This window comes from Lactuca virosa, chromosome 1, assembly GCF_052849685.1.
Source record: "Lactuca virosa cultivar CGN04683 chromosome 1, Lactuca_virosa_CGN04683_v6, whole genome shotgun sequence".
NCBI classification, from domain to species: domain Eukaryota; kingdom Viridiplantae; phylum Streptophyta; class Magnoliopsida; order Asterales; family Asteraceae; genus Lactuca; species Lactuca virosa.
Window position 1 is genome coordinate 277,942,124 of NC_136426.1, and position 16,537 is coordinate 277,958,660.

A 16,537-nucleotide genomic window follows, 5' to 3' on the forward strand; every position below is an offset into this window, starting at 1 on the left:
TTTCGGAAGGTCAAGGTCGAATATCAGTGCCATCATGGCAAGTTGCAGACTTTGGAGGTCCCATTGTGGAAATGAGAGCAGATAACAATGGATTTTATTACAAAACTACCAAACACTGCCAAGGTTTTTGATGTCATCTGGGTGATAGTGGACCGTTTGACGAAGAGCGCTCACTTTCTAGCTATATTTAAGAGCTTTTCTGCTGAGAAATTGGTTGAGGTTTATGTTCGGGAGGTGGTAGCTCGCCATGGTGTACCTATTTCTATCGAGTCTGAACGGTATGTTCGTTTCACTTCCAAATTTTGGAAGATGTTTCATGTGGAGTTGGTACCCAGTTTCACTTTAGTATCGCCTACCATGCGCAAACAGACGGGCATAGTGAGCAGACTATCCAGATTCTCGAGGACATATTGATGGCCTGTATTATTGACTTTGTTTGGAATTAGGAGTCTTACCTCCCATTGGATTTGTTCTCTTACAAAAACATCCATCAAGCCAGTTTGGAATTAGGAGTCTTACCTCCCATTGAATTAGGAGAAAGTGTCGGACAGAGGGTCATGCGGAGTGCTGAGATAGTGCTCAAGATGACAGAGCTTATACAACAGGTTAAGCAGAGGTAACCGATGGCTCAGAGTCGTCAGAAGAGCTACGCGAACCAAAGACGTTCTAAGTTAGAGTTTCAAATTTGAGATATGGTACTATTGAAGGTATCACCTTGGACATGTGTTATCCGATTCAAGAAACGGGGAAACCTGGGTCGCAAGTTTATAGGTCCTTTCAGAGTGATATCCAAGGTAGGCAAAGTGGCCTACCAGTTGGATTTTCCGGATGAGCTTAGTCATATTCATGACACCATCCATGTTTTTTAATTAAGGAAGTGTGTAGCCTACTAGACAATTGTGGTTCCATCGGATGATATTTAGGTTGATGTTTGCTAGAATTACGTTGAGCGGCCGATTATGATTCTGGACAGGCAGTGGAAGGCCTTGTGGAACATGGTAGTGAGATTGATCAAAGTTTATTGGCAGCATCGAAAGGGATCCGACCGATGATGAGATGCACTAGAAATACCCCAATCTATTCACAGCTGAGGACTTTGAGGGCGAAGTCTGACTTAAGTGGGGGAGAATTGTAACACCCATTCCTCAGGTACATTTCTTTGTGATTTTTAAAGTTTATTTTTTGTGGGAGATAAGGTTCTATGCGAGGCGTAGATTGTTAATTACGCATGACATAAATCATTGAAATCATGTGGGGGTTTTATGCCTTGTGCAGGTCATAACTGCACATGGTGCAAACCCTAATTTTCATGGATTTGAGCCCTATTTAAGGACTCTAACTCCTTTAGACCTTTCTTACAACCAACCTCCATTCCCTTTAGCCCCCATTTCGAAACCATAATCCCTTGCAGAGATTTTTGAATATTGTGAGTTATTCTTGGTGCATTTTGATAGTGAATAAAGGCCATTGTTAAAGTCATGGTGCACTCAAGCGTGTGGATCCAAATCATGTATCCCTTTGTCTATCTTTAAAAGGTATAATGCTCAAACCCTGATGAATGTTTTGCTAGATCTTGTTAGTTTATGATTTTATGTCCCTTGGTCCCATATTCTTCATCTTTTTGGGTACGAACTACTCCATACCTTGTGCGTAGAAGTTCTAGACGTTTTGGAGTGTATTAAGTCATAAAAATGCCATATTGGCCCCTTCGTTTCATCCATGCACGAGAATTGGGACTTGAGAATAAGTAAATAGTTAGGGTTTTGGATTTGAGCACCTTTAGCTATGAAAAGGCACAAAGTTGGAGACTTTATAAATTAGAATGTTCATTAGGATCAGATCTAAGCTTTGAGTGAAAGGTCTTAATGTATTAAGTGCTTAATATGAAGATTGGCAAAATATGTTGTACGCGGGGCATAATCTGGGCTACGCCCAGAATAGCCTAGTTTTCGCCCCGTTTTCTGGATAAGGCTCTACCCCCTACGTAGAGCTAGGTGTACGCCACACCTAAGTCGACAGAAGGTTGAATGTGAAGTATTTGACTAGTTTGACTTTTTGTAAATTGTAAGGGATTGAGGACTTGGAATGGTTAAATGGCCTTTTCCCAAGAACTGGTGTACAACGCCCTTAGTGTAGCCCTTAGCATCCCTTGTCACCACTTATTTGGACTTGTTGAGGTGGAGTAATTACCTTAATTGTTAATTTGGGTTATTTTAGATATGATTAGTAGGAGTATAGTACTAGTAGTTTGGGTGTGAGGTTATCAGTCTTCTGTGAGAGGTGAGTCTTCTCACTATATTGCCTATGCCATAGTAGGTGTGCATGCTGAGCAGTTGAGTCTTACTTGATATATGCTGTTATGTGTTATCTGGAGTTACTGATAAATCTCGGGTGTGCCGTTAGCCCACCGAGGCTGCTGATAGTCTACAAGGTTGCTAAGAACCCACTAGGTGTGTTGTTAGTCCACTGAGACTGCTGATGGTCTCTAGGGTTGTTAATAACCTATCGGGCGTGCTGTTAGCCCATTAGGATTACTGATAATCCCCTGGGTTGCTGATAACCCATATCTTTTTATTTTATGTTGTGATGTATGTGATACTTTAGGGAACTCACTAAGCCTCTTGCTTATAGTTGTTGATTAAATGTGTTTCAGGTACTTCAGATGATCACATGAAGGTGAAGGTTTGATTATACACATTCTCCTACAATTTTGTGTTTCCGCATATTTTGATACTCTTATATTTTAGCATGACTGTAGTTGAAACTTATGTTACTTGATGTGGGCTTTATGAACAATGTTTTATCTAAATTAAAAATGAAAATTCTAGTTTAGAAAATGGGACGTTACACTTTGACTTTCTCATCTAAGTGTAGATTCCTATTTCATGATGCTTTTTCAAGTGTGCACTTAATCCGCAGAGTGTATTTGTGCAACCATTTCAAGATGTGATAAACATATCTCCTGAAAGTTTAAACAATTCCTTGTTATTCCTCATAATTAAAAATATGAAGAGGCATGTCATAATCTTATTTTGAATTTGAGAATGCAATAAATACAAACAATATCCATATTGATCTTTATCAGATCCTTAAAATCTACTAGTGAAAGTGTTTCCTCCTAACCATTTTCGACAATTAGAGCGAAACCTTTTTGTCACCTAGATTCGAAGTGCATTAGTTCCCATACATGTAGAATTTTAATTTTCAACCTATAGTCATAAGACTTGGTTTAGGGAAAACCAAATTCAAACTTAGTTTTCCTTTTTGGACTGAACTTCACTATTGAATTTCTTTCCTTCTGGTAGCACAAGAAGCTCACCAGTTCTTCCATGTTGTTAGGAGCTCACCCATATTGATAAGTGTAGTTTCACTAACCGATGTTCTTAGCTTTTTTCAGTTAAATGAAAAACATAGAACTAGTAAGTTTTGCAAATGTAACTGGAAGTGCACAAAAATAAGAATGTGTCAATAAACACAATAGTTTTCAAGCTCAGGTTGCGTATTAGTGATAACATCAAGGATGATTGTCGGTTGAATCTTGCAATTCAATATCAACATGACCCCCCTGACTTCTTGATATTTTCTCTCAAGGAACATTCTTTGGTAAGCTAAAAAAATATTCAAGTGTTCGTGCGTATTTCCGACAAGAAAATACTTCATAGAATATGACTTGGTTTATCTTTTGATTGTCGATCAATGAAAACTTCAAAACTCCAATTCTATGTGTGCTAGAGTAAGAAAACATTATTACTCCACATGTTACGAGGTTTTATCATCCTTCGTAGTTTCGAAATGAGTTTTAAGATATAATTTAGAGTTACTAGATCATAGCTCTAAAATTTGATTTGAACAAAGTATGACTCACCTATGATCAAACCATTTCCAATAATGTTCGATTCTTCTACCTAGTCATACAATTGCACTAATATGTTCTTGGAGGATTAATTGTTATACAATTCCACAAGTACTAGGATGATCATAAAACACGATATTAAAGCACACTCCTTTCTTTTCAGATTGGAGATTATTTATCTTTCCTCCTAATGGATTCTTCTATTTGTTCTGCTACCCATGGACTGATTCGTCTTTTAATTTCCTCACATAAGCGTGCGAATAATGAATTAAGTCGTGATTTTCCAATGAACATGATTCTGATATATTATACAATTCAAATTGTACAACACCAAGTATTGTTTGGTTGTTGATGAGATTTCTTTTCACTTGGTCAATTATGACAATACCAAAAGCAATATCATAAAAATCAAGTCCACAATTAATATTACTATTATTAGAAACATAACTAACACTTTCATTAATGCCATCGCGGGGAAATAAGATATGGTAACTAAGTAAACCAAAATTTCACTTTTATTGATATAAATGAAAATTTTGAACTCGTCCTTATAATGCATAAAATGAAAATATATATTTCTAAACCTCTCCGAAGAGTAATAGCAATCTATTAAATTATCCCAACTCCTATAAGTAGCTCCAAATTGTCCATCTCTCACGATCAGATTTAGATCACTTTGCTTAAATTTCCTTCTTTCTTTTAGATCTTGCAATACCATCAAAATGTGATCATCACATCATGTATTAAGAGGTTAAGAACAGGAATTTGTTGAATTAGATAACGGGTGACCTGAAGTAGAGTCACACAACTTAACTTTACCATCTTTAAGATATTTAAGGTATTATGGGAAGCTTCACTTCTAATGTCCCATCAATTGGCAGCAGAAACAAATGGACTAATCGGGGTCAACATGTGGAATGATCTTATAATGAGCCTTTCTCTTTACCATACGATCAAATGGTTTGATCTTGGATGACCTCTTTCCATTGGGAGGAGAATCCCTTTCTTTATTATAATTGTCAACATCCAATGAACTTTTGGGATTAGATCCTTTAAGCATTTCTACTTCAGTTGTACTCTCTCAAACATTTCCCTCCTGTTTGGTTTGACTTTTCCGGACTTCCGGGTATTTTTAGCAGGGCTCTTACATATCTAGGAGTCCGAGAAGATTAGTATTCAGGTCAATATTCTGCTCGCCAACTTCCCATTTTTTGCTAAAATCTTTGTAAGTTAAGCTGCACTTATCTTCATTCAAGTGTAACTTATATTCATATACATAATCGTTATTATGATCCTATAAATAAGATTTATAAGTTACATATCTAGGAGTCTGAGAAGATTAGTATTCGGGTCAATATTCTACTTATGGGAGAGGTGTTTAGAATCGTGACGTTGGCTTGGCTATTGGATTTCAGAAATGCTATATGCTGAAATTGTCCTGTCTACCAACTTTCCTGCTTGGTTGATCCTTATTTGAAAGAAATATCAGTATTCATTGGAATTAGTGAAATATCTATCTTTCATTACCAATTTTTTATAGAGTTTAATTAGTTATAGTATTATAGGTTAATACTAGTAAGGTGCAATATCCACCAGTTAGATCGCCAGTGGAATCGCCCAAATAACTGTCAGTCTCTGGAATAACTGTGCAGGTAAGTTACCTTACTAGACTATGTATTACAATACTTATCCATGTGAGTTAGGATATAAAGCCAATATTATTGTCTTTATGTGATCAATGCTAGTGTGCTTGAAGTTAGTAATCGAATAAAAAGTATAGTCGTTATATGTATGTATTAGTAGAGCCTAAAAGTGTAGTCTCTATATGTGTAATATGATTATGTATGTCGGACGGGGCCCGTCATTGGATAGTGTCTATTAGTTCTATTGAGTGAGGCTCATTATGTGGTTTGGTTGGGGCCCTTTAAATCCTCATTGAGCGGGGCTCATTTTTATGCTTATTGGGTGGGGCGCGATATATGTATTGTGGTATATATTATTTTGGGGAAAGTCACTACGCTTCATGCATACCCAGTTGAATATAAATGTTTTTCAGGTACTTTATTGATTCCTGAGAAGTGTAAGGTTATACTATACACACATGCATTTACAACATGTTTTTGCATACGGTAATTATATTCTGATATATTATAATAAATAAAAGTGAAAACATTTGGGTCGATAGGCGGGACGTTACAAGTATGTTGGAAAGCATCCATTGTGTAACCAATGCAATCATCATCATTGGGGTGAATGTTTCACGTGCAACAACTACAATAAAAAAGGGCACACTGCCAGTTTCTGTAGAAGCTCAGCACCTACAGCAACCAACCAGGGAAAAAACACAAGAGTGCATAATAGTGGTGGACGAACTTGTTATCAATGTGGTGAAGCTAGGAATTTCAAGAGAGATTGCCCAAAGTTACAAAATCAAGGAGGAAATGCTATATGAATAGCATTTTGTTGGATTAGATGTCTAAGCCCATAACTATTATTGGTATGTACTTGACCAAAGAGTAGCATGGTCCATTTGGGTTGCATATCATCAGGACAATTTGTTAGGATGGACTTTTGAGAGAAGGTTATTTATGGCTTATTAATATATTATAAGTTATAATATATTAATATGAAATCATATGTTTTAATTAGTATCGATCAATAATTAATTTGGAATTAATTTAGTGATCAAAAGAGACTAATTAAATCTATGGGGACTACTTATGATAATTAGTTATATTTATATGTGTTGGGCTTATGATCCATGTTGGACCAAGTTTATGTATGGATACATAAAGAGTTGGGCCACATGAACCATGGATCATAAAACCCATGGGTATGGATTATGGGTTATACCCATGACCCTTGGAATCCTACATATAAATAGGTTACTCCATAGCCAAAATCACCACTTCTTTTCTTAGAGAAATATGGAGGTGTTTTGGTGCATGGAATTCTCTCTCAAGAGCCACCTTTGTCCTAGGTGTGTTGTGATTCCATTTGAGGCATTTCATACTATTGGTGCTAAGCTCTTAAGGCCAAATACATCAAGACTTCAAGCCACATAAAAGGTATGTTTCCCTAACTAGTATATTATATGGTTTATGTCAAATGCATGCTAGTTATACGTTTAATGCCTTGGAAACCATTTGCATGCATAATTAGTGAAAACATAGATCCAAGGTATTTAGGGTTGTATGTGCACCATAGGATGTTGTATTATACCAAAATCCAACAGTGGTATCAAAGCCATGGGTTGTTTTCTATTATATTTGATGCAAATATATTTTTTTTTCCAAGTTGAAGGAAAAAAAAAGAAAAAAAAAACATGAAGTTTGTCAAATTTTATGATAATTACTTGATTTTATGAAAAACTAATTATTTATAAAATTTGAGTCACTTTACTACAAGAGTTGAATTAGGTCAATTTATTAAAAGATAGAATGATATGATTATTTTATTTGTTTTAAAAGTTTGATCTAAATGGTTTTAAGGAGTTACAAATTTTGTCATAAAATTTTGGAACTCAAAAGTTTTTTTTTCAAGTTATGATCTTAAGAGTTTTGAAACTTCCATAAGTTATGGATGTGAAATGTCTCATTTATTAACTCTTTAGGTTATGAATTCCTAGAGTCTTCAAAGGATAATTGTCAAAGTTTCAAGATTTGTATTAGTTTATATGATTATCTAATTTCTTGAAAATTGTTGATGTAAATTATCTTTACTTATGAGTTTAATCTAGATCATAGAAAAATTATTTGATTATTGTGTTAATTGGAATATTTGATATTAATGGTTTTTATGAACTTCATAACTTGTCCTCAAGTTATGGAAACTGAAGAGTTTTTCTTTTTAAAGTGTCATTAAGTCTCATAGGTTATGAAAATAGAAGAGTCACTATTTTTAATGTCATCATTAAATGATTTAATGTCTTACATAACTTGTCCTCAAGTTATGGAACTTGAATTTTTTTTTTCATTAAACCTTAATTAAACTCATAAGTTATGAAAAATCCAAGAGTTTTGAAAGGTTTCAAAACTTGTCCTCAAGTTTTGGAATTTGTAAAGTTACCCCCCATGTATACTTTAATTCCAAACTAGCCCTTAGAATTTTAAAAGTTAAAATTCAACCCTTACACTTTATAATATTATAAGTTAATAATATATATATGTAGAAGAGCAAAGTCGTCTTACCATTAGTAGGCCTCATTCACGAAGCCGGTCTATAAGGGGGATATACGGTTACTGCCTATAAAATGGCAGTTTAATGGGTGTCCACTCTCATCCACCGCTTCCTTGACCGATGGAGGGTCGTTAGCCGAACAGGTAGGACAAGGACTATAATTCTCCCTTCATTATAAGTATAATGATAAATACTAAGTAACTAAGGACTTATAAATTCCCAATCTTAGTTACTTAGGAAAATGTGAATAAGGTGCTAATCCATGAAATTACACTTTGCACTTTGTTTAAGCTGTTAGTGGAGCGTGTGTGGTTAACCGACACACTAACCTGGACTTAACAAGGTAGGGAAAGGGTAACTTAATGTTTATCATAGTATCGTTGGAGCGTGTGTGGTTAACCGACACATCGATTGAGGGGTAAATATTAAGGGTACCAAGTATATTTTCATGGTTACTTCACACCTTGTTTTGTGATCCTCGGCATCCCAGTCACAAAACCTGAAGGGCACACTCGAGATTGAAACATGCCATTGAAAAGTTCAATAAATCTCAAAAGAATCTAGGAGTTTCAAAACCAATTAAAACCTAATAATACATTTCGTTTATCTTGGTGGAAATTGGTGAATCGTCATTCACCTACCTTCAAATATTTTATAGCTTGGATTACGGCATCCCTCTTCCAAGTTATAAAATAGTTTGTTGGGTCCTAGCCTTAATATATCATAATGGGTGTTATATTAAGGACTTAAATCAACTTTACAAGAATTTCTCCCATTGTTGATGTCTGATTTAGACAACAATGATCTTCCCAAATCAAACTTTCCTAATGAATATGACTTCCCGAGTTTGGCTCATGGAAGTCATACTTCTCTTCCTCCTCCTCCTCCAATTATTCTCCCTAACCCACAAGTTCAAGGTCACTCAAGCCCTAATGGCAAGCAAGGTCTATGTGTGATCACATCTTAGAGATGAAGTCACATATTGACAAGCCGGGAGAGTTGGGTGTCAAAGTCTTGAGAAAGTTGGATGTTCAATCACTTTCTAAGTCACATAGTGAGTTCCTTTGGGACTACTATGAAACAGACTATGACATGAACCTTAATGATCATATCTATTTGCTTGGTGCTGCTGAATCAGCAATGATTTGGAACGATAGTAAAGCAAATTTGATTAGAAGATCAACTTCCAAAAAACTTTATGGACAGTGACAATGGTGACACTGGAAATCCAGAAAAAGCATTCTCTTCCCAATGGAAAGGGATTGGCCATAGTCAACCCGGTTGACCAAATGGTAAAGAGAAAGGCTAAGTCTGAGATAGTCCCATTACCAAAGGGTCCATATGTTTATTTTTCCAAAGGAAGGGGTGTTGATTGCAAAGCTGCCAAATTTACCTAAGGATGTTAAAGTCAATAAGTTTGACTCTACATCAGGTAGAGCCCATTATCTAACTCGGTTAAGTTCTATTATGAGATCCTCATTACATGATGTGACTAGGTCACATGTTGATGTTTTAAGAATCAAAGAATAGAGAGAAATCTTAAAGGAAGTATATGTTGATTCTGATCGCGAAGGTGGATTTCGATCGCATCAGAATTTTGAGCTGTTAGTTAAGAAGTTATGATATATTGCTAAGGAATAGATAACAACAATTTTCCATGTGGATTGTAAGGATATGTTTTTCCGCAAAGTTTTAAAATAAAAGAAAATTGTTTAATTTTATTTATTTGAAGTATCCTTACAATGGCATTTGTGGAAAATTGTTGCTTATATGATTCCACTGACAGCAATATCGGAAAATGGATTTGATTCTTTTATTTGTGGTAGTGTCTAAATTTACCAAATCAGGAAAGTTCCTCATCGCCCAAGTTTCAATTGGACCGAAACTTGGAATCATGCAAGTTGAATAGTATGATGAATGAGAACTTTCAAGCATTGGAAAATCAAGACTAATTACTTGTTCACATGGATGTGTGAGTCAAGTGAAGGACTAAAGGGATCGAGTACACATTCTTGTGCACTGGTCATGTCCACCACAAAGCTCGTTAAGACTATTTGATTTACTAAAGTTTAGTAAATATGGTTATACTTACAAGTTTAAGTATAATTCTGAAACATTGGAAAAGTCTTAATGTATGGCAGAACGAATGGGAAGAATCAAATTAGGCAGAAAGATAAAAGTTTCTCAAATCTGAAAAGATGGGAGAGTACTTTAGTATCATGTTCGTGATCATCTTAATGATTTAGAAATCATATCACAATTAGTCCTCTAAAGGTCATCTTAGTGCATTCTTATGACTAAGAAGAGGAGTCATGAATTGTTGAAATGGTTAGATCAGGAAGATGAGTCATACTTCGTTCCAAAACAATTCTTAGAGTCATACTCCAAGATTCTAACTTGAGTGACATATCTTAAAGAAAGGTTTAAAACACTTGTCAAATGTAAGAGTAAAAGTGTCCTACTCTTGTACATTTGAATTTGGTAAGTTGTGATGTTTTGGATAAAACAAAGACCAACTAAGGCCAATTGTGTGAAGTGTTTGTCTTGATAAAGAATCCGCACTGTCTCTTGAATATTTGGCAAGATAGTCTTATATGTCAAGAGGATAGTGGGAGTCTTAAAGATCCTAAAAAGAATTTCAAGAACTAATCAAGAATAAAACCTGAGGTTCTTCACTAGCACACAACTTGAGGTTTATAACCTATCGTGTTGACATATTATGTGCCCATTCCAGTTAAAGTTGGCTTTGCATAGGAGTTCTGAAAGTTCTCAATTGGTTGCATAACAACTTGGAAGCAATGGCAAGCCCTGTACTGCCAGGTGGCAAGAAGTTAAGATTGCATAAGTTCAGTCCATATGAGTTTGGATTTGTCATTATCCTTGTCTTGTGACTATGGTTTTGACGATTCACATGGATAAGAACACATAAACCATAAAATCTAAGGGTCATAAGGTTTCTCTCCGATTCATGAAAATGATGGTGAGGAAACACTTCCACCAAGTAGATTTGAAGCAGATGGCAAAAGGTCTAAACAATTGAGACTATGATTACGGCATCCCTTTTCATAGTTCTGAAATTGTTTAGACACACATGCTTGCTATCTAAGGAAAGGTGTATGATTTTGATAAAGTGTTATCAAAGCATCTCGTATCAGAAATCTGAACTTTGGTAAGAAAGTCAATAAAGTATTGATTTCTAGAAGTCCAGCTGATTTCTGAGTACATGTCAAAGCTAGTGGGAGCATAAGTGTTGTACTAATAATCACCATGTTAGTGGGTGCATGATAATTATTGTTAGTGTTGCAAGTTAGCAATGTTAATTATAGAAAACAAAAGTTTCAATTTGTGAGGTTGCAAGGATTGAAAAAGTTGTTTTGCTATAATTAAGGGAGAGGATATACTTCATTTCAGTTCTAAAGGCTTAGATTGAGGTTTTAATCATCTTTAGTCAAGGATACATATATGAATTTTGTGTTGGAATGGCTCAACATAAGGAAATTCTATATATGGGTCCATTATTTGCGTTCTAAAATTCGATTATGATTACAACATCCCTTTTCATAATCTGAATTAGGAGAACTTGGCAAATAGAAATAGAAATATTGTAGCAAAAGACTGGTTTAGTATCATGTCTTTATGTGAGACATCATGAATCGTGTCCCATATGCTTCAGAGATAGGATCGATTGTGTGTGCTATAATATTCATCCTTTCTAAATTTTCCAAATGCTTAGGGTATTATGAAGGGAAAATTCTAGAATTGGATATGACTAAAATGATTAAGCAATTTTCGAGCACAATCTAAGATTTACCAAAGATTGGTTTGCTCAAGGACAATTGGAAGTATAATGTTAATTTTGGAAGGACCATATTGACTTATTCTGTAAGGAGGCAACTCTTATTCAGAAGTGATAGTCAAAATGGAATACGGAAATGTTTCAAAGTTGGAAATTATTCAATCTGTGTAAGATTAGAAAACTTAATGCAAGAAGGATATTTCCATGGAGTTGATCTTCATTGGAATACTCTGTAATGTCTGTTGATAAGTCTTTGTGACTTTGTGCATAATCATTACAAGAGGATCAGTGCATATAAGTTTAAAATCTAACAGATTTAAGTAAATGGTAGGAATTTGGAATTCTTACATTTATGATAAGGTTTTGGGACTGTGAAATGAGAATCATTGGAGTTATGTTCAATCGATCTATTTCACAAAGTAAAGATCATAAACAAACTTAGTGTGTATACTTGGTGTATGGCATAACTAATGTTTGCACAAACATAATATGCATACTTGGTGTATGGCATGACTAGTGTTTAGAAAACATAGTGTACATGCTTGGAGCATGGGACAACTAGTGTTTTAATTCAAGTATAAAGTTGATAATTTGAAACGGTATACAATGAATAATGTGTAATCATATGGTGATAAATAAAAGGTGTTTTATTTATATTCATAAGCTTTGAGACCATATTGGATTCGATTATTATTGTGTTTCACTTTGCATGTTTTAACTTCCAGAATAACTATGTCATTCTTCTCGAATTACTAAGTTATTCAAACCATCCACAGTCGATAATACGTTGGAAGTAATTATTAAGGCAAGACTGTCATGAATCGGGTTTGTAAATGTCCAAGGTAGTGGACATAGCAAGAGTTGCTGCAACATTCATGAGTGCTCATAAGTTCTGAGTATTGGATTCAACCCACACTCATTTGAATCACTTCATGGATTTTATCACGAGTGAATCATGAGATGATAATATCTTATATTCTTCAAACCTAGAGATATGAGTTGTTACTATAAGTTGGTTATACATTGATTGCACGAAAACGCATTGGTAACTCGATGTTATAAAACGTGTCTTTGTGTATGATTCAACAAGTAGTAGAACAAGCCATATGAGTCGAAGTTTATCCATTCCTTTTACCCTTAAAGGGATAAAAGCGATATCTGTGGGCCCCTCGATGATTTAGTGATGACACCCTAAGTGCTTGGCCAAGCCTAGACTGATTTGATTTGTTCAAGTAGTCGGTCGTCATAAATCGGAAATCGGGAAACAACAAATGGACAGAGAGAATGATTATAATCCATGTCTCAGTCCATATGATATCTAGAATGAAGGAATATATGATCCCTTATCTAATGGACGCGTCATTGATTTGTTCAGAGTTCGATAGCGGCTTTAAGAGCTACGATTGCTAGTCGGGTTATGAAGTCATACTTGCAATAATATTTTTAGACTTATCCAAGTGGGAGACTGTTGGATTAGATGTCTAAGCCCATAACTATTATTGGTATGTACTTGACCCGAGAGTAGCATGGTCCATTTGGGTTGCATATCATCAGGACAATTTGTTAGGATGGACTTTTGAGAGAAGGTTATTTATGGTTTATTAATATATTATAAGTTATAATATATTAATATGAAATCATATGTTTTAATTAGTATCGATCAAGAATTAATTTGGAATTAATTTAGTGATCAAAAGAGACTAATTAAATCTATGGGGACTAATATGATAATTAGTTATATTTATATGTGTTGGGCTTATGATCCATGTTGGACCAAGTTTATGTATGGATACATAAAGAGTTGGGCCACATGAACCATGGATCATAAAACCCATGGTTATGGATTATGGGTTATACCAATGACCCTTGGAATCCTACATATAAATAGGTTACTCCATAGCCAAAATCACCACTTCTTTTCTTAGAGAAATATGGAGGTGTTTTGGTGCATGGAATTCTCTCTCAAGAGCCACCTTTGTCCTAGGTGTGTTGTGATTCCATTTGAGGCATTTCATACTATTGGTGCTAAGCTCTTAAGGCCAAATACATCAAGACTTCAAGCCACATAAAAGGTATGTTTCCCTAACTAGTATATTATATGGTTTATGTCAAATGCATGCTAGTTATAGGTTTAATGCCTTGGAAACTATTTGCATGTATAATTAGTGAAAACATAGATCCAAGGTATTTAGGGTTGTATGTGCCCCATAGGATGTTGTATTATACCAAAATCCAACACATTTGTGATTGGAGCAAGGGACACAATCCACGACCCATCTATGGTGATTGCTTTGTTCCTCATTAACAAGTATGTGTTATAATATGTTTTGACTCTGGTGCCGATAGGAGTTTTATAACCCCCAACGTGTAGACAATTTGTAAGTCACGAGTCTAGTAAACTAATTGAAACATATGAATTAGAATGGATAATAGTTATAATGAAAGCACTCCAGAAATTTTATAGAATTTCTTATTAACTTTAAACAATCACCCCTTCCACGTCAATCTCATGCCAATGACCATTGAAAGCTTTGATGTCATTATCGTCATGGATAAATTATCCCCTCACCATGCTAGCATCTTGTGTTATGAGAAGTATGTATATTTACCCTTACGTAATAGAGAAATGCTAATCCTTTATGGAGATAAATGAGGGCAAAATCTCAAAATCATTTCTTACACAAAGGCTCAAAATTATCTACACAAGAAGTACTACCCTTTATTGGTGCATGTTATAGATAAAATGAGCAAAAAAAAAGACACACCTCATGTATATGACTACCCTGATGTGTTTCCTAAAGATTTACATGGGGTACCACTAATTCGATAAGTTCAGTTCCAAATCGACTTAATCCCAGGAACAGCTCAAATAGCAAAGTCTCCTTATCGGTTGGCTCCAACAGATATGCAAGAACCATCTAACCAACTAAAAGACCTTCTTGATAAGGGCTTTATCAGACCATGATTCTCATATTAGGGGGGACCACCAATTTTGTTCCTTAAGAAGAAGGACAGATCCTTCTGAATGTGCATCGATTATCGGGAGCTGAAACTAACTCAAGAACCGATACACTTTCTAAGGAAAATGGTCCGCAACAAAAGGATCCATATCGACCCTTCTAAAATAGAAGCAATCAAGAATTGGGAAGCGCAAAAAACGCCAACAGAAGTGCACCAATTCTAGTCCTTGCTCGCTACTATCAGAGATTCATTGAGAGCATCTCCCAGATAGCCAAACCCCACACAAAATTAACACAGAAAGAGACAAAGTTCAACTAGGAAGACAAGCAAGAAGTTGCTTTTCAGAAGCTAAAGCAAATGTTTTGTAGCACACCAATCATATCCCTTCTAGAAGGAACAAAAGACTTCGTTGTGTAATACGAAACATCACGTCACGGATTCGGGTGCGTATTAATGTAAAGGGAAAAGGTTATTGCTTACGCTTATCGAAATCTCAACGTAAACAAGAACAACTACACTACCCATGACCATTAGCTGGGAGCTTTAGTTTTCTCTTTAAAAATATGGAGACATTACATGTACGGTACGAAGTGTACCATCTTTACAGATAACAATAGTCTCCAAAACATATTCAACCAAAACAAACTCAACATGAGGCAAGAAAGATGCGTTGATATGTTGAATGATTATGAGTGTGAGATTCGTTATCATCCTGGCATGGAGAATGTTGTGGTAGATGCCTTAAGCCGAAAATAAAGCATAAAACGCCATTGGGTACGAGCTTTAACAATGACTACCCATTCGAACCTTACCTCTTACATACGACAAGATGAACCCGAGGCTTTGAAAGAAGAAAACATTGCGAATGAAGATTAGCAAGGAATCGATAAGCAATTCAAGCATAAGGATGATGCAATATGATACTTTATTAACCAAATTTGGATGCCTAAGTTCGGTGACATCAGAAACTTATTCTTGGACGCAAGTTACAAATCTAGGTATTTCGTTTATCTAGGCTATGACAAAGTGTATATAGATAAAAGAAATTGTATTGCTGGCCAAATATGAAAGCTGATATTCCCACTTATGTGGAAAAATGCCTAGCTTGTTCCAAAGTTAAAGCAGAATATGAGAAGCCCTTGGCTTTACTAAAACAATAAAAATATTCGATTAGAAGTGGGAAAAAATATCAATGGACTTCGTAACAAAACTACTCAATACATCTAATGGTTATGACACTATTTGGATCGTAGTCGACAGATTGACTAAGTCTAGCTACTTCCTGCCAATCAAAGAAACCGACAAAATGGAAAAGTTTACCACCACCTATATCAAGGAAATTGTCAAATTTCACTAGGTGTCGATATCTATCATCTCTTATAGAGATAGCTGATTCACCTTGCGATTTTGGCAATCATTACAGGAATCCTAGAGAGCATGCCTAGATGGCTAGAGTGAAAGGGACATCTAAACCATAAAATATATATGCTACAAGCCTATGTGATAGACTTTGAAAGTGATTGGGATACACATTTACCATTAGTTGGGTTATCCTACAACAACATTTATCAAACCATCATTATAGTCACACCGTTTGAGGCTCTTTACGAACGAAAATGTTGTTCCCAAATATACTGGGCAGAGGTTGGAGATATGCAACTGGCCAGAGAACATCCATGTGATACACCATTTACTGGTCCATAAATCATTCATGAGACTAGACAAAAGATTGTGCAAATCAACGATTG